The sequence below is a fragment of the Pseudophryne corroboree genome, chromosome 3 (assembly GCF_028390025.1).
Source record: "Pseudophryne corroboree isolate aPseCor3 chromosome 3, aPseCor3.hap2, whole genome shotgun sequence".
Lineage (NCBI taxonomy): Eukaryota > Metazoa > Chordata > Amphibia > Anura > Myobatrachidae > Pseudophryne > Pseudophryne corroboree.
Genome location: NC_086446.1, coordinates 74084412 through 74110052, shown reverse-complemented (window position 1 = coordinate 74110052; position 25641 = coordinate 74084412).

Sequence of the window (25641 nt, the reverse complement as noted above, 5' to 3'; positions counted from 1 at the left end):
TGATGGATGTGGCCAGAATGTGAAGGATGTCCATAGACTCCCTGTGATCCTCTCATCTGGTCTTTTGCGTTTCTGCCGTGCTGTCGGCAAGAGCCTTTTGTATGTCAACCAAACCGTTTGCATCTTCTCCATTGTCTTCTCAATGGCGTCCAGTCTGGTTCCAACGACAACCCTAAAACTATCCTGGCTGACATTCATCTCTGCTGCCAGGGTGTTTACCCTCTGAACATTTGAGGGATCCTGCCCTTGCTGTACTTCTGCCACCAATTGCATTTGTGAAGCTGAATTGTTTTTTTAGAAATTAGTATACACGTTCATACATTTGTTTGAAGGTTCACAATTTGATAATTACTCACACAGGGATGTAGAAACAGCGGGCTGCTGCACTTCCACCTCGTCGTCCGACTCATCCTGCAAGAGATACGGCCTGAAGAAGTGACCAATCCCCGACGCAAGTCCGCTGCTGGTCCGTTGCACCTCTGTTTGCAAAAGAAGAAAAAAATAAAATAAAGTTAATAAACTATACAAAAGTGGCGACACCCCCCCCCTCACCCAAAAAAACCCCAGCCAAAAATAACAACCTGCTCCATCCGATGGTGCCGCTGCTCCAGGAGCTTCACTTGTCTTCAATTGTGGAGACTTTTCAAGGGTCTGGCTGGATACGTCTTCACGGCTGTCTTCAAACCCAAGAAAAGTCTCGTCCGTTAACCCTGTTGACTCAAACAGTTCGGGTGATGGGTCCACAAGGGTAGTGTCTTGTTGATGGCTCTTCGGTCACAGTCCCAGAGCTCCTGGAGAGATCACGAGCTGGTGATGGCCTGGGCGCAGGAGCTGTAGTTTGACGCCCAGCTGGTGGTGTGGTCGCCGACATTGTCTGGCGCGCAGGTGACGTTCTGCGCGCTGATGTCTGGCGCGCAGGAGATGGTCTGCGCGCTGACGATGTCTGGCGCACAGGTGACTTTCTGCGCGCTGATGACGTCTGGCGCGCAGGTGACTTTCTGCGCGCTGACGAAGTGTGGTGCGCAGGTGATGATCTGCGCGCTGCCGATGCTTGCTGCGCAGATGATGTTCCGCGCGCTGCTGTCGATGCCTGCTACGCAGGTGATGTTCTGCGCGCTGGCGATGTCCTGTGCGCAGGTGATGTCCTCTGGGCAGGCGTGTCTGTGGAAAAATAACAAACACATTAGCAAATACCAAAAAAAAAAAAATTAGTACAGCTGATCTGAATGTATTCTTACCATCAGGCCTCCTTTTGGACTGCTTATCTCCCGCCGTCTTCCGTCTTCTGGGCCGTTCTTCCTCCTCGGGAAAGCCAGCAGGACGGCTGGAGTCCACACCTCCGTGAACTCCTTGGACCATGACAGGGTTCATGCGCCTTTTAATCACTTCCTCCCAGGGTAGCCACTTGAAATTGAGAGGCGGACCACCTCCCGTAGCTGTCTCATGTCGGCGCTGCATCCCCATCTTCTTTTTGGTCTGTCTGCGGCAATCACTGTACCACTTCATGCAGTTTCTGGTGCTCCAGCAGTTTCCAGAAACTGCAGTGACTTGTGTCGCGATGGCATCCCAGATGTTTCGCTTGGTCTTAGCTGCTGTGGTCTGTGCCCTTGGTCCATACAGAACGTCGTAGGACCTGTCGACGCCATCCACTAGGGCACAGTTTTCCGCCTCAGTGTATCTGGGTCCACGCGGCTTCTTTTGTCCTGCGTCTTCACCAGAGGCTTCCTCCTTAGACTGATCCTCTGGCTGGCTTCTTGCCTTTAGGGATAAAAAAAAACATGCAATTAATATGATCGGTATGTACCTGTGAGTGTGTCAGTATCCCTGTCAGTGCGCAAAGATACCTGTAGGTGTGCATGGCAGTGCGCAAACTAGGGTGTGTCAAGTTGGATGCTATTGTGTCTGCAGGTGTTGTCAGTATTTACCTTTCTAGGCCTTTTCTTTTTCTGTCTCTTTTCCGTTTGGTCCCTTGATGACCGCGGCTGGTCACTGGATGCCTGTTCAATCGTATCCTCCTCCTGGGTCGGCTCCCACTCCTCATTGCCCTGCAGGGGAAATTCTTCTTAGGGGTGGGGGGAAGGGGGGATCGGGGCCGCTTGTCCTTGGACATCTCTGTTGTAAAAAAAAAAAAAATTTTTTTTTACAAATTTAACACACATTACATAATTACATGCAATCACACGTCATGCTGCTGGGACCCCAGTTCTCAAGCAGGACCAAACACATAAAAAAATGAAAAATAGAAAAAAAATCAGATAACACAAAATGGCTGACACACACAAAATGGCTGACACACATAAAATGGCTGACACACACAAGCTCAAAGTCACCCCAAACAAGACAAAAAGCATTCCTGCACATGCTGGAGGTCAACCAGTGCTAAAATAGGAGCAAAAAAACATGTTTGGCAAACAAACGACATGACATGTCGACCACATAGCAGACACAAACACACTCAAAATCACCCCAAACAAGCCAAAAATAATTCTTGCACATGCTGGAGGTACACCAATGCAAAAGCATGACCCAAAAATCATTTTATGAAAAAAAAAACGTGAAAAACTACCCCCAAACACAAAACTCCAAAAAAAAAACATGCAGCAATACAAGCAGGAGCTATATACACATACCTGTACACATATACATACCCCAAACACCCCAAAGCAATGCCACATGTACACTTCATGGCACCCCCCCACTACACAAACACATACATGCAACGCCAGACCACATGTGGTACTTACCTAAAAATTTAGAAATTGCTCCAAAAATTACTCTCCTCTGGGGTAACAGGTATCCTCCTGTCCATCCTGGATTAAAGCCTGCTGGGTGTCCAAACGATACCACAGCAAACTACCAAATTGCTAGCTCTGCAGCACCTCCACACACCTCTCTGCAGGTTCACAAAATGGCTGCTGAGCATGCAGCAAACAAGCCCTAATAAAGGGCTCAAAACGGCGGGAAGTCAAATTCTGGACGCCCACTACTCGACGATTGGTCCGTTATTCAACAAGGGGAGTGTCGAATGAGTTTTGTATTGAATATGTCGAATTCATGGTGCCGGGTGGAGGGTTTCGGCTGTCGAGTACAGTCAAATCCTAAAACGGTCGAAAAAAAGGCGCAATTCGTCCGGAATTGCATATAGCCCATAGGCTTCAAATTTCATATTCCTCTTGTCAAGCCTCTCCTGAACAACAAACAAGTACCTTTATACTATCATTCATCGTGAGGCAGGCAATCTAGCAATCACAGATTTCCTAGATAGTAGTAATCTAGACACGAACACCCAGGACTTTGTGATAGAGGGAGTCAAATTAATTCTTATGAATAACTACTTTAAATTTAATGGAGACTTCTTCCTTCAAAAGATTGGTACAGCGATGGGCACCAGGTTCGCACCTAGTTATGCTAACATCTTTATGGGCAAATGGGAAAATTATTTCATCTGGGGACCCAAACCATTTGGGGCGAACCTGGTGTCATGGAAATGCTATATCGATGACGTGATCTTTATATGGAAAGGGGATAGAGCAACTCTAGATGAATTTTGCATTTATCTAAACACCAATAGCCTCAAAATAGAGTTCAGTTTCCATATCAGTACAGAAACTATAGATTTCCTAGACGTGACCATCTATGTCAAAGAAGGGAAATTGTGCACTAAAACATATACCAAACCCACGGATTCCCAAACATACATTGATAGGAACAGCTGTCATCACAAAAATTGGTTAGACTCTATACCTAACAGTCAGTTTAAGAGGATTAGACGTAACTGCTCAGAAGAACAGGTCGTTAAAGCAATCTGATCATCTGGAAGAAAGATTCGCTATGTGTGGTTACGAAAAACATCATTAAGAACAGTAAAGGAGGAAGTTGCAGGTATAGATAGGAATGAGCTTCTGGGTGAAAAAATACAGCATAACGATCAATCAAACCGTTTTGAATATGCTTTTATTACAAGCTATAATATACAACACAAAGCACTAGAAAAATCTTTTAGGAAACATTGGGTAATAAAAAAAGATTGTATCTTGAAAGAAGTTTTACCTGATCAGCCACTAAATCTACAGAAAAGCCCAAAATTTGAGAAACAAACTAGTCCGTAGTGATCTCCCATCCACTCAGAAGGAGGGAAATATCAACACAAAGGGCTATAGAATGTCCTTGTCACCTATTCTACATAGGGCGGACGTCAAGACACCTCAAAGTACGCATTGGAGAACATATCAGAAACATTAGGAAAGGGTTAGAAATGCATGCATTAGCAAATCATTTCAAGTTACATCATGACTGTGACCCCAGACACATTGTACGCTTTGTAGGCCTCAAACGGGTAGAATGTAATCATCGTCAAAGAAATCTACCTTATATACTCGAGTATAAGTTGACCCGAATATAAGCCGAGGCACCTAATTTTACCACAAAAACCTGGGAAAACTTATTGACTCGAGTATAAGCCTAGGGTGGGAAATGCAGCTCTAGCCGTACACAGCCCTCATAGTGCCAGATATGCCCTCATACTGCCAGATATGCCCCCACAGTGCCAGATATGCCCTCATGCCGCCAGATATGCCCCACAGTGCCAGATATGCCCCACAGTGCCAGATATGCCCTCATGCTGCCAGAATATGCCCCACAGTGCCAGATATGCCCTCATGCTGCCAGATATGCCCCACAGTGCCAGATGTTCCAGATATGCCCCACAGTGCCAGATATGCCAGATATGCCCCACAGTGCCAGATATGCCCTCATGCTGCCAGATATGCCCCACAGTGCCAGATATGCTCCACAGTGCCAGATGTGCCATATATGCCCCACAGTGCCAGTTTGTTACTTACCCTCCGTCGCTCCCGTGCTGTCCCGTGGCTCCTGCGCTGTCTTCTGAAGGAGGGACACGGAGGGCACAGAGCGCGGCTCTCCTGTGTCCCTCCTGCGTCTCCGGCGGCAGCGGCGTGTGTGTGTTAAAGGAAGTGCCGGTTCGTGCACTTCCTTTAACACACACACGCCACTGCCGCCGGAGACGCAGGAGAGCCGCGCGCTGTGCCCTCCGTGTCCCTCCTAAACACTCACTCGAGTATAAGCCGAAGTGGCTTTTTCAGCACAAAAAAAGGTGCTGAAAAAATCGGCGTATACTCGAGTATATATACGGTATCCCAACTACTAGCCAAAACTGAGATGGAACTCATCTATAAATATAACACCTTGGCACCAGGGGGGATGAACATAGATTTTGAGTTAAAGTGGTTTATTTAATCTTATGCTCTATATCCTCTTTCCGATATTTTGGGAATTTATGAAGATTTTCCTTTACAGTTTTATCAAGTTTTTCACTTCTACACTGTGAAGGAGGAACTATATGAAACGGACATCTAAAAGGAACTAAAAAGAGGTATCATGGACACTTTGTACAATCCAAGTAACAACAAGAATCATATGTCAACTCAATGTGATGTATAAGAACTTTTCTGTAGTAATCCCCTGATAAGGAAGATACAGTATGGACATTTCCAGAGACTCATTTTATTCTAAATTTGTTTCTATTATAACTTTGTTTCTTTTTATCTGTTTGATCTATTAATCTGTTTATTTTATTTTATGTACTACATGATGGTATTGAGTCCAACTTTGACAGGGATTGTTATCTCATATTTTGCAATCCTAGTTCCAGCACCTTCACACTGAATAGGGGTTGTTATTAGGTTGCCTAGCAACACCCTCAGTGAGATGTTCATATCACCTAATTTTTTTATCTAAATCCCATGTTATAGCACAATCTGGGAGGTGGAGTGACTAATAAAAAGGAGGATTCAAAACTATAACTTCTTCTCTTATTTAAAAACAGCGCTAAACGTTGCTGGGCAACGTGTAGCCAGATGCAATGCACCCCCGGATATGACGTTGCGGCACGCTTTATTGCCATGGAGACGTTGGAGGTGGCGCCGGAGTGATCGGGTCCCCGCTGACTACCACCCCCGGATATGACGTTGTGGCACGTTCGGTTGCCATGGAGACGTCGGAGGGGGCGCCAGAGCGAGTGGGTCCCTCGCTGAATACCTCCCCCGGACATGACGTTGCAGCACGTTCTGTTGCCATGGAGACGCTGGAGGGGGCGCTGGAGCCAGCGGGTCTCCGCCACCCACCATAATGTAAGAATTTTTAGCTGTATTCTACCGCAAGTGTAACAAACCCACTTTCAGTGTTAGGGCAGCTTGAATTTAGGACACTTAAACCCCTGTGTAATTACAGTTGCTATGGTAACTAGTATCAACAAATGGCCGCGGCCATGTTTGTACAGGTGCTGCTGATATGTGATTTGTATTTCCATTGGTGAATATGGGTATTTAAGGCCTTCTAGTGCAAAGGAGAGCACACTTACCTTGAAAAAGAACCTAGAACAGGTTTGAAACGCGTTGGTCCTGTACAGGTGATTCCAGTGGTGGTGCTGTGAGGACGTTCTTACCGAATTCCAGGCGAGTGTCTCCCGGGAGGCTATCTGGTCCATTACATCTGTTTGAGAACTTATTGGTTCTCTTACCATCTGGTAATTATTCACTCCTTACCACTTCTGGATTCATTTTCACCTGCTACTAAGTGTGCTTGTGATTTTAAACTCCCATTGGGAGGAATTTTTATGATTATTTTGTTTGTCATTTTATTGGGACCATTGTTGTGGTCATTATTAAATTACGTATTACACTAGATTCTGGTACCCATTTATCTTTTATGACCTGTACAACTGAGAACTTGATGTGCTGAGGAGTTACTTAAAGGAGAAGCAACCGAAAGATCTAGTGACATGCCTGCTGATCTGTGCAATACAGGAACGTAACTACTATATCATCATTTGATTTATGATCATTATTGAGGATTAGAATTTTATTAATTTAATTGGAAGCGCCTATATTAATTGTGTACTATTCTTCTGTATTGTTTATGTTCTATTTAGGGTGAGGGAAGCACCCTATAAGTACAGGATTTGTTAAGGCTGCATTCATTGCGCACCAGGGATTACAAATAGTTTTTTTCTGGGATTAAGGACATATCTGGCACTGTGGGGGCATATCTGTATCTGGCACAGGTGGCATATCTAGCACTGTGGTGGCATATCTGGCACTGTGGGGCATGTGTATCTGGCACTGTGGGGGCATATCTGTATCTGGCACTGGGGGCATATCTGTATCTGGCACAGGTGGCATATCTGGCACTGTGGTGGCATATCTGGCACTGTGGGGCATGTGTATCTGGCACTGTGGGGCATATATGTATCTGGCACTGTGAAGACATGTGTATCTGGCACTGTGGGGGCATATATGTATCTGGCCCTGTGGAGACACCCATGTTTTGGTGTTTTTATATGTATGTGGCACTGTACTGGGGCATTATATGTATGTTGCACTGTACAACATGACTAAAAATGGGGTTATGACACAAGGTCATACTCCTACAAACGTCATACCGAAAGGTTTGCGCACAAAAATGGGGTGTGGCTTTGTGAAATCTAGGCCATGCCCCCAATTTTTGTGCACATACCTTCGGCACGCGCATGATAGTGGCTCTTGCCCTTAACTACAGATCTTTTCTTGCTCTTTGCCTGTGACTGGTTGTCCACCCCTGGTCTACACAGTCAATAGGTCAACATTCTTTAGATCAAAAGGTTCAAAAGGTCAATATGGTCAAAAGATTGTCTGGTCAAATTTTGTAAATTCTTGAGGTCGGCCAATTCAAAATGTTGACATGACAATGGTCAACACAGACATGGTTGACACATATTTTTTTAAAATGTTATGTCTTTTAAATGTTGGCTTGATTTACTATCCATGTGGATTATGATTTGGAATAGGTCCATGTCGACCTTTTGCACCTGTCTACCTTTTCCATGTTGACCTTTTGAACCTATCGACCCGTTGGATATCAATCATTTGGTGTTGACCCAATGACTGTCTATCTGTTTAATATAGATCTTCTATACTAAGCCCTTAGAATATTATGAAGAGTTAAGCAAATGCACACCATCTACTTATCCACTATTATTCCCAGGATCCCTAGGCATCTTCATATGTACTTTATTACAGGTTACATCTGGGTACACAAACCTCATAAACTAAATGATTAAGTAATAAATATGTGATATTACTTTTAATATTCAAACTTTTTGATTACTTTATATCAGCATTTTTTTGTTTTATATTTCACTCCAGATTTATGGTTACAATGGTTTCCTTACAGTCTTCTAACAGTATGAAATAACAGTAGCATTTTACAGAAGGGAACATTGGGGGTCATACCGAGTTGATCGTAGCTGTGCTAAATTTAGCACAGCTACGATCATCTTTCTTGACATGCAGGGGGGACGCCCAGCACGGGGCTAGTCCGCCCCGCATGTCAGTCCGGCCCCCCTCGCAGAAGTGCAAAGGCATAGCACAGCGGCGATGCCTTTGCACTTCAGGAGTAACTCCCGGCCAGCGCAGCTTTAGCGTGCTGGCCGGGAGCTACTCCTCGCTACCTGGCCCGCAGCGGCTGCATTTGACGTCACGCAACCGCTGCGGCCCACCCCCCGTTCGGTCCGGCCACGCCTGCGTTGGCCGGACCATGCCTATGAAACAGCGGCCAAACGCTGCCGTTTTGCCCCCTACCGCCCATCGATCGCCTCTGCCTGTCACTCAGGCAGAGGCGATCGCTGTCCTGCTACGGCCTTCGGCCGACCCGCATGCGCAGGCGCACTACGGCGCTGGTGCATGCGCAGCAAGTACCCGTTCGCTCTGCTGCGTTAAAACGCAGCGAGCAAACGGGTCGGAATGACCCCTATTGTCTGTTTTCAGCATTCTATGGAGGTTACTCATTCTAGGGGGTAATTTGTCACATGGCAGATGTATTAAGCCTGGAGAAGGCATAAAGAAGCGATAAAGCGGTGATAAGTGCAAGGTGATATCACACCAGCCAATCAGCTCCAATATGTAAATTGACAGGTATGAGCTGATTGGCTGGTGCGGTTTCAGGACAGCTGGTAATGATATTGTTCCCTACATGATATGAGGGGGGAATAATGAAACTCCACCAGCTATATATATATTTTATACCCTGAGAGAGATACTGTAATGTCATATATTTTATACCCTGAGAGAGATACTGTAATGTCATATATTTTATACCCTGAGAGAGTTACTCTCATATATTCTATACCCTGAGAGCTACTGTCATATACTCTATACCCTGAGTTACTGTCATATATTCTATATTCTGACAGATACTGTCATACATTCTATACCTGAGAGAGTTACTGTCATATATTCTATACCGTGAGAGATATACTGTCATATATTTTATACCTGAGAGAGTTACTGTCATATATTCTACACCGCGAGAGAGGTACTGTCATATATTCTATATCCTGAGAGAGTTACTGTCATATACTCTATACCCTGAGAGCGATACTCTCATATATTCTATACCCTGAGAGCGTTACTGTCATATATTCTATACCCTGAGAGAGTTACTGTCATATATTGTATACCTGAGAGAGTTACTGTCATATATTCTATACCCTGAGAGAGTTACTGTCATATATTCTATACCCTGAGAGAGTTACTGTCATATATTCTATACCCTGAGAGTTACTGTCATATATACTATACCCTGAGAGAGTTACTGTCATATATTCTATACCCTGAGAGAGTTACTGTCATATACTCTATGCCCTGAGAGCGTTACTCTCATATATTCTATACCCTGAGAGCGTTACTGTCATATATTCTATACCCTGAGAGAGTTACTGTCATATATTGTATACCTGAGAGAGTTACTGTCATATATTCTATACCCTGAGAGAGTTACTGTCATGTATTCTATACCCTGAGAGTTACTGTCATATATACCAGTGGCGTGCGGTGAGGTCAGTGGCTGGTGAGGCACTGCAGCCATAATGTCCGCCGAGCCTTGTTGATGAAACCTACCGCCGCCGAGCCAATGCCCGCTACCACCACTGTCCTTGCGTGCGTCAAAGGCACACATGCTCCTGGAAAAGTGGATGTAGTCTTGCAATGAGGGTGTGGCCTCACAACAAGGGGCATGGCCTCAATGGGAATGCTGTATCCATGTGATCAGGACAGGGTGATGCCTGATCAGGACAGGGTGATGCCTTGGAAAGGCGGTGGGTGTGACAGTAGAGAGATGGTGATGGGGAGACAGTGATGCAGAGGAGATGCAGTGGGTGACAGGGAGAGGATGATGGAGAGAGGGTGACAGGTAAAGGGTGACAGAGAGAGGCAGTGGGTGACAGGGAGAGGGTGACACCAGGGAGAGGATGACAGGAAGAGGGTAACACCAGGGAGAGTTTTACAGCAGTAGGTAAAAGGGAGAGGGTGATACCATGGAGCTGGTGACAGGAAGAGGGTGATGCCAGGGAGATGGTGACAGGAAGAGGGCGAAGTCAGTTAAAGGATGACAGCAGTAGGTGACAAGGATAGGGTGATGCCACGGAGCTGGTGACAGGAAGAGGGTGACATGGAGAGGGTGCCAGCTGTAGGTGACAGGAAGAGGGTGACACCAGAGAGAGGGTGACAGGAAGAGGGTGATGCCAGGGAGAGGGTGACGCCAGGGAAAGGGTGACAGGAAGAGGGTGATGCCAAGGAAAGGGTGACAGGAAGAGGGTGATGCCAGGTAGAGGGTGACAGCAGTGGGTGACAGTAGAGGGTGAAAGGGAGACGGTGATACTAAGGAGAGCATGTTGGCAGTACAGCATAGAACATAAGCAGTACAGCCCGGTTCCCGATGAGCTTAGCCCATGTCAAAGTAAAGTACCTGCCACTCTCCCCTGCAAATCCTAGCCAGCCCCCGCCGCCACCGGTAACAGAGAGGAAACAACAAACCTGGTCCCTGTGGCAGGGCTGCTCATCCTTCAGTACTTCCTAGCTCCCCCTGTACAGGGCCGTAGGCAGCTGGAATTACTACTCTGTCATTAGGGCTCCAGGTGTGGCTGGGAGCAGGGCCGGTGCCCGGTGGCACTGCGCTCTAGGCTACATTTTAGCCTCCCTCAAAAACCTGCACAATTGACTTTTGGGAAAAGCTGGTGAGTAGACTGTAGGGCAGCACCAGAGTCTACTCACTTGCACCACCGCCTAGAGAGAAGGGGGCCTGGATGGAGATGGCACACAGGCCCCCTCCTTGCTGAATACACCTTTATGTGGGATCAGTAAGGGATTCCGTTGCATGGGATGCCGAATGTCAGTAGCCAGAATGCCGGCAGAGGGGGGGCAAGCACAACAAAGCTCCCTGCACTCACCACGCTGCGGGCTCAGTGTTGAGTCTCAATCGCCACAGGTTCTATTCCCCCTCTATGGATGTCATGGACACACACAGAGGGGGAATCACCTCGCCGGTATTTCAGTGGCGGTATAGTACCCCTGTTGGGATCCCGGTGTCTGTATTGTACATAGACAACAATAATACATCCACTTCCTCAACTTTCACAAAACATTACTCCCCCCACACCAGTGGCGGAACTAGCGAGCGGTGGGCCCAGGTGCGACAAAATGCTTTGGGCCCCCCCCACACACACACATCCCATCCAAGTCCACCCCCTCACCCCTGGAGAGTATCTGGTGAGGGGGACCTGCTCAGGACCAGAGAAATGGATACCTAGCAACAGTGCCGTAACTAGACATTTTAGCACTGTGGGCAAGAAACGGCATTAGAGCCCCACCCCTGCATGCAAAACAGGCAGTGCGCGCCGTAGGCGCGCGCAAAAATACATAGTGGCGTGGCTTCGTGGGGAAGGGGTGTGGCCACAAAATAATACCAATTCATAAAACGGTGCACAGTAGTCTCCATTATTCAAATTACGCCGCACAGTAGCACCACTCCACCAGGTAGAGACCCTTTTACACCTTACAGCGGACAGATTCCTCTTTTTACACATTACGGCAGACAGCGTCCCCTTTTTATACACATTACGGCAGACAGCGTCCCCCTTTTTACACATTACGGCAGACAGCGTGCACTTTTTACACATAGCGGCAGACAGCGTCCCCTTTTTACACATAACGGCAGACAGTGTCCCCTTGTTACACATAGCGGCAGACAGCGTACACTTTTTACACATAACGGCAGACTGCGTCCCCCTTGTTACACATAGTGGCAGACAGCGTGCACTTTTTACACATAACGGCAGACAGCGTGCCCTTGTTACACATAGCGGCAGACAGCGTACACTTTTTACACATAACGGCAGACAGCGTGCCCTTGTTAAACATAGCGGCAGACAGCGTACACTTTTTACACATAACGGCAGACTGCGTGCCCCTTTATACACATTACGGCAGACAGCGTCCCCTTTTTACACATAACGGCAGACAGCGTCCCCCTTTTTACACATAACGGCAGACAGCGTACACTTCTTACACATAACGGCAGACTGCGTCCCCCTTGTTAGACATAGCGGCAGACAGCGTCCCCTTTTTACACATTACGGCAGACAGCGTCCCCTATTTACACATTACGACAGACAGCGTCCCCCTTTTTACACATTACGGCAGGCAGATTCCCCCTTTTTACACATAGCGGCAGGCTGATTCCCCATTTTTACACATAGCGGCAGGCAGTCCCCCCTTTTTACACATTGCGGCAGGCAGATTCCCCCTTTTTACACATTGCGGCAGGCAAATTCCCCCTTTCTACACATTGCGGCAGACAGTCCCCCGTTTTTACACATTGCGGCAGGTAGTCCACAGTTTTTACACATTGCGGCAGGCAGTCACCCATTTTTCAGACGATTCCCGGGCTGGAGAGACGGAGGAGGAGGGAGCCACAGCAGCGCTGTGTCATTGGTGGAGGCGCTGCTGCTGCTGCCCCTCTGCTTCACTATAGGCTGTTCTCGGAAGACAGCCTATAGTGAAGCAGAGGGGCAGCAGCAGCAGCGCCTCCACCAGTAGTAAAGCACAGCTGCGGCTCCCTCCTTCGGCTCCCTCCTCCTCCTTCTCCCCCGTACTGCTGCTCCTCTCCTCTCTGTTCGGGCGGCTGTGCGCTGCGGGCAGCGGTTGCCCGCAGCGCACAGCGACATGTAATGAGTCAGTTTGACTCATTACATGCTTTGGGCCCCTGGACAGAGGCGGGCCCCAGTGCAACGCACTGGTTGCACTGGCGGTAGTTCCGCCTCTGCCCCACACACACACACACTTTACACCATCTTCAAGTAACTTCAGCATACTATAATACAAGATAGTACACAATCCCATGACAGTGATACAATCCCCACCCCACACAATACTATTTACCAACCCACTCCCTTAGATAATACTAACACAACACTCCTAGATAATATTAATATATACACCAGCCCCCATGTATAAAAAAACCCACACCCATCCCCCACAGATACTTACTTTTGACTGTGGGAAGTTGCAGTCACTCTCTATACTGTATTGCCTGGTTCACCCCATGGAGCTGGCTGGGAAGGAATCAGATCTTCCCAACAAGAGCAGGAAAGGGGCGTGGCCTCTGCCGTGAGGGGGCGGGGCCTCAGGAGGGTATTGAGCAGGTACATACAGATGCAGGAGACTGTGGCTGGTCCCGGGGAAGCTAGCAGCCATACAAATAGGGAAGGGACGGGCATCGGGCACTGCTGCTGCTGGCTGTGCTGCAGCAGACATGTCAGACTATGACATGTCTGCATTCCCGGCCAGAGTGACAGCAGCTGAAAGGGGTGGGTGCAGCAGCTACAGCTTACAGCATCTATCGCTGCTGCACATAGTAAAATAAGGGAGGGGAGGGGCGGGGGCGGGCATATGTAAATAATAATAATTTGCCTTTGCTCCCTCGATGCCAGAGAAGCCAATGCCCAACTGGATCTGCATGTGAGAGGGGCGTGCTGAAAGCGGCACTTCCCTTAGGTGCCGCTTCAGCTGCTTTTTTTAATGGGATTTCATTGCCCCCCGCTTGGCCCCGCCCCCCGCTTCCTGACATTTACACTGACAGCGGGAGGCACTGTGAGTGGTGCCTCCTAAACACATTTAACTCAGTTTTAAAACCGAAAAACATTATTAAAATAATACAAAGGTTAAAGCAGATACTTATATGGCACAGAATATGTGTCATAAGTATCTTCTTTGTATTATTTTAATCAGTAATGACAGGGGAGGCACTGCCTCCCCTGCCTCCCCTGACTGCACGTCCCTGATATATACTATACCCTGAGAGAGTTACTGTCATATACTCTTTACCTTAAGAGCGTTACTCTCATATATTCTATACCCTGAGAGAGTTACTGTCATATATTCTATACCTGAGAGAGTTACTGTCATATATTCTATACCCTGAGAGAGTTACTGTCATATATTCTATACCCTGTGAGTTACTGTCATATATACTATACCCTGAGAGAGTTACTGTCATATATTCTATACCCTGTGAGTTACTGTCATATATACTATACCCTGAGAGAGTTTCTGTCATATATACTATACCCTAATAGAGGTACTGTCATATATTCTGTACCCTAATAGAAGTACTGTCATATATTCTATACCCTGAGAGAGTTACTGTCATATATTCTGTACCCTAATAGAGGTACTGTCATATATTCTATACCCTGTGAGTTACTGTCATATATACTATACCCTAAGAGAGTTACTGTCATATATTCTATACCCTGTGAGTTACTGTCATATATACTATACCCTGAGAGAGTTACTGTCATATATTCTATATCCTGAGAGAGTTACTGTTATATATACTATACCCTGAGAGAGTTACTGTCATATATTCTATACCCTAATAGAGGTACTGTCATATATTCTATACCCTTAGAGAGTTACTGTCATATATTCTATACCCTGAGAGAGTTACTGTCATATATTCTATACCCTGTGAGTTACTGTCATATATACTATACCCTGAGAGAGTTACTGTCATATATACTATACCCTAAGAGAGTTACTGTCATATATTCTATACCCTGAGAGAGTTACTGTCATATATTCTATACCCTGAGAGAGTTACTGTCATATATACTATACCCTAAGAGAGTTACTGTCATATATTCTATACCCTAATAGAGTTACTGTCATATATTCTATACCCTAAGAGAGTTACTGTCATATATTCTATACCCTGAGAGAGTTACTGTCATATATTCTATACCCTGAGAGAGTTACTGTCATATATACTATACCCTAAGAGAGGTACTGTCATATATTCTATACCATGCGAGAGTAGATGTCATTCTTACCTGAGAGATCAGAGAGAATAGCAGGCAGTGGATCAGGACAGCTGGTAATGATATTGTTCCCTACATGATATGAGGGGGGAATAATGAGACTCCACCAGCTATATAGTCACCTGCTCTAACACATATTCTGTAAACTGAGAGACATTTGAAATTAGTACCATACTTTTTTCTTGCAATGCAAGACTTTCTAAGCATAAACCCTGGAAACTGTGGGTATCGGGAGTGTGCATACAGGGGGTCATTCAGACCCGATCGCACGCTGAATTTTTTTGCAGCCGTGCGTTCGGGTCTGTACTGCGCATGCGCACGAGTCGCAATGCGCAGGCATGTCGCTAGCCTAGCGACAAAGCTAACGAAGAAAGCGATCGAACCGGCGATCGCAAGAAGATTGACAGGCAGAAGGCATTCCAGGGCTGCAACTCACCATTTTCTGGGAGTGTCAGGAGAAACGCAGGTGTGCCCAGCCATTCTGGAGGTGGGTTCCTGACGTCACAGCCGGCCCGGATCATCTCAGCATCTGAGTAAGTCCTGGGCTGTGCAGAAACGTTTGTGCAGCTCACTGCACAACCCATTGCCCCCTGCAAAGCCCTTACCCCTCCCCCTGCAGGCGGCATTTACCTGGTAGCAGCAGTACAAAAAATAGCCTGCGTGTGACCAGGTCTGAATTAGGCCCACAGTCCCTAATCAAAAATTGGACGTGTGGCCTGCAGGTTTTTTTGCAGTCAAAGCCCTGTTGCCCAACCCAACTGGATACCCCCCTTAGAGAGTAGATGTCAGTCTTACCTGAGAGACCAGTGGAATATACAGCAGTGGATGAGGACGTCTGATAATGAAGAAGATCACTACAATATATGAGGAATGTAATAATAAGAATGTACCCCGCAGCATTTTCACTTTCTCCTTCCCCCCCTCTTACGTGTTTCTGAGGCTTCCCATGCTTTTATCTGAAACTACAATATAGATAACACCTCAGATTTTGTCATAGACACATTACAGAACTAAGGAGTCTATTCATGAAGCAGTGAAAAGAGTGGATGAGTTAGCCAATGGAGGAGTTGCCCATGTAGTAACATTTATCAAGTGCATTCTACAAAATGTAATGTAGCAACTGATTGGTTGGGCACCTTCTCCACTTGCTCACATCTCCACTCTTTTCAATTCTTTATAAATAGACCCGTAACTTGGAGCATTGTTCTTTTAACAAAAACAAAAACGTATTTTGAATAGAGAAAATTAGTCAGGGCTTGTAACTAGGTCTCCTGACCGCCCCTGTCTCCTACTCTGACCCTTTCTGTCACTTATATCTGTACAACATTGATGAACTCAACTTGAGATTTCTTTGTTATTCAGTCACACTGACCTTTATTACATTTCAAGATGCTGACATACCCGGGATTTGAAGCCATTGCCTGTGGCATTGCAGTCAGATGATCTATTCATTGAGCTATCTGCCCTTGCATTGAAAGGTAGAGAATTCTAAAGGTGCATACACACTGGGCGCTTTTGCCAGCGTGTATGCACAGGGATGATCATGAACATCGCTGCAGGAAAATAGCTCAGTGCATACACACTGAGCCATTTTCCCTGTGCCCAGCGATGTTCACCCGGAGGGAAGCACTTTTCACAGTAGGAAACTGTGGATAGTGCTCCACTTGGCTGTATGGACGGCAGCGCCTGGTGATCATGCTGAAGCACGCATCAGCGCTCACCGCTCATCGCCTGCCCACACACACTGGCCGAGTTTGAGCTCAAAGTACCTCAAAACGCCAAAGGTGACCTACTTTGAGCTCAAAATCGCCTAGTGTGTATGGGCCTTTAGCTAGAGAAATCTAACTGTTTGAAGCTTACCTTGTACTTTGTGAAAAAATGATCAGCATTGTGGCTGAGTGGATCTATGTAGTGTGTTGCTGCAAGGGATTGGTTGTGTGGCTGCTCACTACATAGATCTGCTCAATTGCAATGCTAATCATGTATTTACAATGTACCATTAGCTTCATGTAGTGTTCATAGTTTTTATGCTGGATCGAATAGCTCAATGAGTAGGGTGTTTGATTATTTATTTATTTATTTATTTATTAACAGTTTCTTATATAGCGCAGCAAATTCCGTTGCACTTTACAATTGGAAATAACAATGATATAACAAACTGGGTGATAACAAACAGTCATAGAGGTAGGAGGGCCCTGCTCGCAAGCTTACAATCTATAGGGAAATAGGCAGGGTCGGACTGGCCCACAGGGGAACAGGGGAAACCACTGGTGGGCGCCACTGCCTGTGGGCCCACCTCCTCCTCTAGGGATTAGGTACCAGGCTGTATCCTAGTACACTTTAATTATACATTATACATATGTTACCTTATACTGCACAGGACTATGGGACCAGACCATGAACTCTCTTACGGTTAGGTGGGCCTCTGTGGTGGTTGGCCACACCTCCACTATTGCCTGGCCACATCCTTAAGTATGGGCCCCTACCACTGCATTTCCCCGATGGGCCATTCTTGCCCCAGTCCGACACTGGAAATAGGCATATATACACAAGGAAAGGTGCTATCTATTGCATAGTTGTCCGCCAGATTGCAAAGGTTCTTGGTGGGCGTGTCAGTTCTAGTATCCTCATCAGTGCTCATTTTATGTGCTGCAATGTGGTGAACAGTATATTACAGTACAATAGTCCAGTGCTGTTCTCACCGCCCAGTGTCAGTTCTAGTATCCTCATCAGTGCTCATTGTCTTGCTGCTGCATTGTGGTGACCAGTATATTACAGTACAATAGTCCAGTGCTGTTCTCGCTGCCCATTGTCAGTTCTAATATCCTCATCAGTGCTCATTATATGTGCTGCATTTTGGTGACCAGTATATTACAGTACAATAGTCCAGTGCTGTTCTCGCTGCCCAGTGTCAGTTCTAGTATCCTCATCAGTGCTCATTGTCTTGCTGCTGCATTGTGGTGACCAGCATACTACAGTACAATAGTCCAGTGCTGTTCTCGCTGCCCAGTGTCAGTTCTAGTATCCTCATCAGTGCTCATTATCTGTGCTGCATTGTGGTGACCAGTATACTACAGTACAATAGTCCAGTGCTGTTCTCGCTGCCCAGTGTCAGTACTAGTATCCTCATCAGTGCTTTATTGTCTTGCTGCTGCATTGTGGTGACCAGTATATTACAGTACAATAGTCCAGTGCTGTTCTCGCTGCCCAGTGTCAGTTCTAGTATCCTCATCAGTGCTCATTATATGTGCTGCATTGTGGTGACCAGTGTATTACAGTACAATAGTCCAGTGCTGTTCTCACCGCCCAGTGTCAGTTCTAGTATCCTCATCAGTGCTCATTGTCTTGCTGCTGCATTGTGGTGACCAGTATATTACAGTACAATAGTCCAGTGCTGTACTCGCTGCCCATTGTCAGTTCTAATATCCTCATCAGTGCTCATTATATGTGCTGCATTGTGGTGACCAGTATATTACAGTACAATAGTCCAGTGCTGTTCTCGCTGCCCAGTGTCAGTTCTAGTATCCTCATCAGTGCTCATTGTCTTGCTGCTGCATTGTGGTGACCAGTATACTACAGTACAATAGTCCAGTGCTGGTCTCGCTGCCCAGTGTCAGTTCTAGTATCCTCATCAGCGCTCATTATCTTTGCTGCATTGTGGTGACCAGTATACTACAGTACAATAGTCCAGTGCTGTTCTCGCTGCCCAGTGTCAGTTCTAGGATCCTCATCAGTGCTCATTGTCTTGCTGCTGCAGTGTGGTGACCAGTATATTACAGTACAATAGTCCAGTGCTGTTCTCGCTGCCCAGTGTCAGTTCTAGTATCCTCATCAGTGCTCATTATATGTGCTGCATTGTGGTGACCAGTATATTACAGTACAATAGTCCAGTGCTGTTCTCGCTGCCCAGTGTCAGTTCTAGTATCCTCATCAGTGCTCATTGTCTTGCTGCTGCATTGTGGTGACCAGTATATTACAGTACAATAGTCCAGTGCTGTTCTCGCTGCCCAGTGTCAGTTCTAGTATCCTCATCAGTGCTCATTTTCTTGCTGCTGCATTGTGGTGACCAGTATACTACAGTACAATAGTCCAGTGCTGTTCTCGCTGCCCAGTGTTAGTTCTAATATCCTCATCAGTGCTCATTATCTGTGCTGCATTGTGGTGACCAGTATATTACAGTACAATAGTCCAGTGCTGTTCTCACTGCCCAGTGTCAGTTCTAGTATCCTCATCAGTGCTCATTTTCTTGCTGCTGCATTGTGGTGACCAGTATACTACAGTACAATAGTCCAGTGGTGTTCTTGCTGCCCAGTGTCAGTTCTAGTATCCTCATCAGTGCTCATTGTCTTTATGCTGCATTGTGGTGACCAGTATATTACAGTACAATAGTCCAGTGCTGTTCTCGCTGCCCAGTGTCAGTTCTAGTATCCTCATCAGTGCTCATTGTCTTGCTGCTGCATTGTGGTGACCAGTATATTACAGTACAATAGTCCAGTGCTGTTGTCGCTGCCCATTGTCAGTTCTAATATCCTCATCAGTGCTCATTATATGTGCTGCATTGTGGTGACCAGTATATTACAGTACAATAGTCCAGTGCTGTTCTCGCTGCCCAGTGTCAGTTCTAGTATCCTCATCAGTGCTCATTGTCTTGCTGCTGCATTGTGGTGACCAGTATACTACAGTACAATAGTCCAGTGCTGGTCTCGCTGCCCAGTGTCAGTTCTAGTATCCTCATCAGCGCTCATTATCTTTGCTGCATTGTGGTGACCAGTATACTACAGTACAATAGTCCAGTGCTGTTCTCGCTGCCCAGTGTCAGTTCTAGGATCCTCATCAGTGCTCATTGTCTTGCTGCTGCAGTGTGGTGACCAGTATATTACAGTACAATAGTCCAGTGCTGTTCTCGCTGCCCAGTGTCAGTTCTAGTATCCTCATCAGTGCTCATTATATGTGCTGCATTGTGGTGACCAGTATATTACAGTACAATAGTCCAGTGCTGTTCTCGCTGCCCAGTGTCAGTTCTAGTATCCTCATCAGTGCTCATTGTCTTGCTGCTGCATTGTGGTGACCAGTATATTACAGTACAATAGTCCAGTGCTGTTCTCGCTGCCCAGTGTCAGTTCTAGTATCCTCATCAGTGCTCATTGTCTTGCTGCTGCATTGTGGTGACCAGTATACTACAGTACAATAGTCCAGTGCTGTTCTCGCTGCCCAGTGTTAGTTCTAATATCCTCATCAGTGCTCATTATCTGTGCTGCATTGTGGTGACCAGTATATTACAGTACAATAGTCCAGTGCTGTTCTCACTGCCCAGTGTCAGTTCTAGTATCCTCATCAGTGCTCATTTTCTTGCTGCTGCATTGTGGTGACCAGTATACTACAGTACAATAGTCCAGTGGTGTTCTTGCTGCCCAGTGTCAGTTCTAGTATCCTCATCAGTGCTCATTGTCTTTATGCTGCATTGTGGTGACCAGTATATTACAGTACAATAGTCCAGTGCTGTTCTCGCTGCCCATTGTCAGTTCTAATATCCTCATCAGTGCTCATTATATGTGCTGCATTGTGGTGACCAGTATATTACAGTACAATAGTCCAGTGCTGTTCTCGCTGCCCAGTGTCAGTTCTAGTATCCTCATCAGTGCTCATTGTCTTGCTGCTGCATTGTGGTGACCAGTATACTACAGTACAATAGTCCAGTGCTGGTCTCGCTGCCCAGTGTCAGTTCTAGTATCCTCATCAGCGCTCATTATCTTTGCTGCATTGTGGTGACCAGTATACTACAGTACAATAGTCCAGTGCTGTTCTCGCTGCCCAGTGTCAGTTCTAGGATCCTCATCAGTGCTCATTGTCTTGCTGCTGCAGTGTGGTGACCAGTATATTACAGTACAATAGTCCAGTGCTGTTCTCGCTGCCCAGTGTCAGTTCTAGTATCCTCATCAGTGCTCATTATATGTGCTGCATTGTGGTGACCAGTATATTACAGTACAATAGTCCAGTGCTGTTCTCGCTGCCCAGTGTCAGTTCTAGTATCCTCATCAGTGCTCATTGTCTTGCTGCTGCATTGTGGTGACCAGTATATTACAGTACAATAGTCCAGTGCTGTTCTCGCTGCCCAGTGTCAGTTCTAGTATCCTCATCAGTGCTCATTGTCTTGCTGCTGCATTGTGGTGACCAGTATACTACAGTACAATAGTCCAGTGCTGTTCTCGCTGCCCAGTGTTAGTTCTAATATCCTCATCAGTGCTCATTATCTGTGCTGCATTGTGGTGACCAGTATATTACAGTACAATAGTCCAGTGCTGTTCTCACTGCCCAGTGTCAGTTCTAGTATCCTCATCAGTGCTCATTTTCTTGCTGCTGCATTGTGGTGACCAGTATACTACAGTACAATAGTCCAGTGGTGTTCTTGCTGCCCAGTGTCAGTTCTAGTATCCTCATCAGTGCTCATTGTCTTTATGCTGCATTGTGGTGACCAGTATATTACAGTACAATAATCCAGTGCTGTTCTCGCTGCCCACTGTCAGTTCTAGTATCCTCATCAGTGCTCATTGTCTTGCTGCTGTATTGTGGTGACCAGTATACTACAGTACATTACTAAAAGTCCAGTGTCTTGTGCTGCATCTTGCTGCTGTAGGGTGCTGTGGTAGTGTCCTGTCACTGTACGTAGGGAATCATAATTCCAGTCACAGTGGTATCTGGTATTTATCTAGGGGTATCTAATTCCAGACACTACTGCCGTCTAATTCCAGGTATATTACTGGCATATAATTCCACACATTAAAAAATGGAGAACAAAAATTTGGAGGGTAAAATTGGGAAAGATCAAGATCCACTTCCACCTAGTGCTGAAGCTGCTGCCACTAGTCATGGCAGAGACGATGAAATGCCATCAACGTCGTCTGCCAAGGCCGATGCCCAATGTCATAGAAGAGAGCGTGTAAAATCCAAAAAGCAAAAGTTCAGTAAAATGATTACCCAAAAGTCTAAATTAAAATCGTCTGAGGAGAAGCATAAACTTGCCTACATGCCATTTACAAAACGGAGTGGCAAGGAATGGCTGAGGTCCTGGCCTATGTTCATGGCTAGTGGTTCAGCTTCACATGAGGATGGAAGCACTCATCCTCCCACTAGAAAAATTTATAGAGTTAAGCTGGCAAAAGCACAGCAAAGAACTGTGCATTCTTCTAAATCACAAATGCCCAAGGAGAGTCCAATTGTGTCGGTTGCGATGCCTGACCTTCCCAACACTGGACAGGAAGAGGTGGCTCCTTCCACCATTTGCACGCCCCCTGCAAGTGCTGGAAGGATCACCCACAGTTCAGTTCCTGATCTTCAAATTGAAGATGTCACTGTTGAAGTACACCAGGATGAGGATATGGGTGTTGCTGGCACTGAGGAAATTGACAAGGAGGATTCTGATGGTGAGGTGGTTTGTTTAAGTCAGGCACACGGGAAGACACCTGTTGTCCGTGGGATGAATATGGCCATTGACATGCCTGGTCAAAATACAAAAAAAAAATCACCTATTCGGTGTGGAATTATTTTAACAGAAATGCAGACAACAGGTGTCAACCCGTGTGTTGCCTTTGTCAAGCTGTAATAAGTAGGGGTAAGGACGTTAACCACCTAGGAACATCCTCCCTTATACGTCACCTGGAGTGCATTCATCAGAAGTCATTGACAAGTTCAAAAACTTTGGGTGACAGCGGAAGCAGTCCATTGACAACTAAATCCCTTCCTCTTCTACTCAAGCTCCTGCAAACCACACCACCAACTCCCTCAGTGTCAATTTCCTCCTTAGACAGGAACGCCAATAGTCTTGCAGGCCATGTCACTGGCAAATCTGACGAGTCCTCTCCTAACTGGGATCCTCCGATACATCCTTGAGTGGAACGCCTACTGCTGCTGTTGTTACTGCTGGCACTGCTGTTGTTGCTGCTGGGAGTTGATCGTCATCCCAGAGGGGAAGTCAGAAGACCACTTGTACTACTTCCAGTAAGCAATTGACTGTCCAACAGTCCTTTGCGAGGAAGATGAAATATCACAGCAGTCATCCTGTTGCAAAGCGGATAACTCAGGCCTTGACAACTATGTTGCTTTTAGACGTGCATCCGGTATCCGCCGTTAGTTCACAGGGACTTAGAGAATTGCTTGAGGTAGTGTGTCCCCGGTACCAAATACCATCTAGGTTCCACTTTTCAAGGCAGGCGATACCAAGAATGTACACGGACATCAGAAACAGAGTCACCAGTGTACTAAAAAATGCAGTTGTACCCAGTGTCCACTTAACCACGGACATGTGGACAAGTGGAGCAGGGCAGACTAAGGACTATATGACTGTGACAGCCCACTGGGTAGAAGTATTGCCTCCTGCAGCAACAACAGCAGCAGCGGCAACAGTAGCAGCATTTTACAAATCTCGATCCTAGGTTTAAAGCATACGTTGTATCTCTCTTTCCGGCAGACACAAGTCTGCAGAGGTTCAAAGACCTGCTGGTGAGACACTTGTCAAGTCAAGCGGAATGTGATATGCCAACAGCTTCTCCTTCATTTTCTCCCGCCACTGGAGCTGCCAGGAAAAGGGTAACATTTCCAAAACCACCCGCTGGTGGTGATGCAGGGCAGTCAGGAGCGAAAGCTGACATCTGGTCCGGACTGAAGGACCTGCCAACGATTACTGACATGTCGACTACTGTCACTGCATATGATTCTGTCACCATTGAAAGAATGGTGGAGGATTATATGAGTGACAGCATCACTGTAGGCATGTCAGATAGTCCGTACGTACACTGGCAGGAAAAAGAGGCAGTTTGGAGGCCCTTGCACAAACTGGCTTTATTTTACCTAAGTTGCCCCCTCTCCAGTGTGTACTCCGAAAGAGTGTTTAGTGCAGCCGGTAACCTTTTCAGCGATCGACGTAGGAGGTTACTTCCAGAAAATGTGGAGAAGATGATGTTCATCAAAATGAATTATAATCAATTCCTCCGTGGAGACATTTACCAGCAATTGCCTCTAGAAAGTACATAGGGAACTGTGATGGTGGATTCCAGTTGGGACGAATTAATACTCTGTGAGGAGGAGGATGTACACAGTGAAAGGGGTGAGGAATCGGACGATGAGGATGAGGTGGACATCTTGCCTCTGTAGAGCCAGTTTGTGCAAGGAGAGATTGATTGCTTCTTTTTTGGTGGGGGCCCAAACAAACCAATCATTTCAGCCACAGTCGTGTGGCAGACCCTGTCGCTGAAATGATGGGATTGTTAAAGTGTGCATGTCCTGTTTATACAACATAAAGGTGGGTGGGAGTGCCCAAGGACAATTCCATCTTGCACCTCTTTTTTTAATTTATTTATCTTTGTATCATGTGATGTTTGGGTCTTTTATTTATATATATATATATATATATATATATATCTGCCATCCTGTCTGACACTGCAGTGCCACTCCTAGATGGGCCAGGTGTTTGTGCCGCCCACTTGGGTCGCTTAGCTTAGTCATCCAGCGACCTCGGTGCAAATTTTAGGACTAAAAATAATATTGTGAGGTGTGAGGTTCAGAATAGACTGGAAATGAGTGGAATTTATGGTTATTGAGGTTAATAATACTATAGGATCAAAATTACCCCCGAATTCTATGATTTAAGCTGTTTTTTTGTTTATTTTTTAATTTTTTTTAAAACACCCGAATCCAAAACGCACCCGAATCTGACAAAAATTCTTAAGGGAGGTTTTGCCAAAATGCCTCCGAATCCAAAACACGGCCGCCGAACCGAATCCAAAACCAAAACACAAAACCTGAAAAATGTCCGGTGCACATCTCTAGTTAGAATCTTCAAGCCTTGGGCATCTATTTTACATATTTTTTTGCTGAAATGCTGCTTAGTTGCCATAAGTGGTGTCTCAAGAGGTGGGGCTGCAGCACAGTCCAACATTCAAATATGGGAGCCACACCAACTGTCATTGAGACTCAGCCAGTGATGTTTGGCAGCACATGGGGTGCAGTTGGTGTGGCTCCCCTATTTGAATTTTGGACTGCATTGCAGTCCAACCTCTGGATACACCACTGTCTGCAATACAATGTGACAAGGACGCACAAGGAGATTGTGCTAATTAATACTATATGGCACTTGTATATCTTTATGTGACTGAGTCTCAACCTGTATACAAAGTGCTACAAAGTAGCAGCTGCAACTTTTTTCCAATACAAGTTTTGTTTTGCTCCACATACACAATATATATGGCATCCCAAAAGTGATTTGATAACTAGCTGGACATCATGCTGCAGGCACTGTAGGGGTTAACACACCCCATTACCGTGCCAAAAAATCCCACGAGGACTGTGAGTACGGAACTCGCCAACAATTGGCAGAAAAGACCCTGGCTTCTGTAGGAAGTGGGTGGGTATTTTAAATAAATGTTTGATGAATCTTA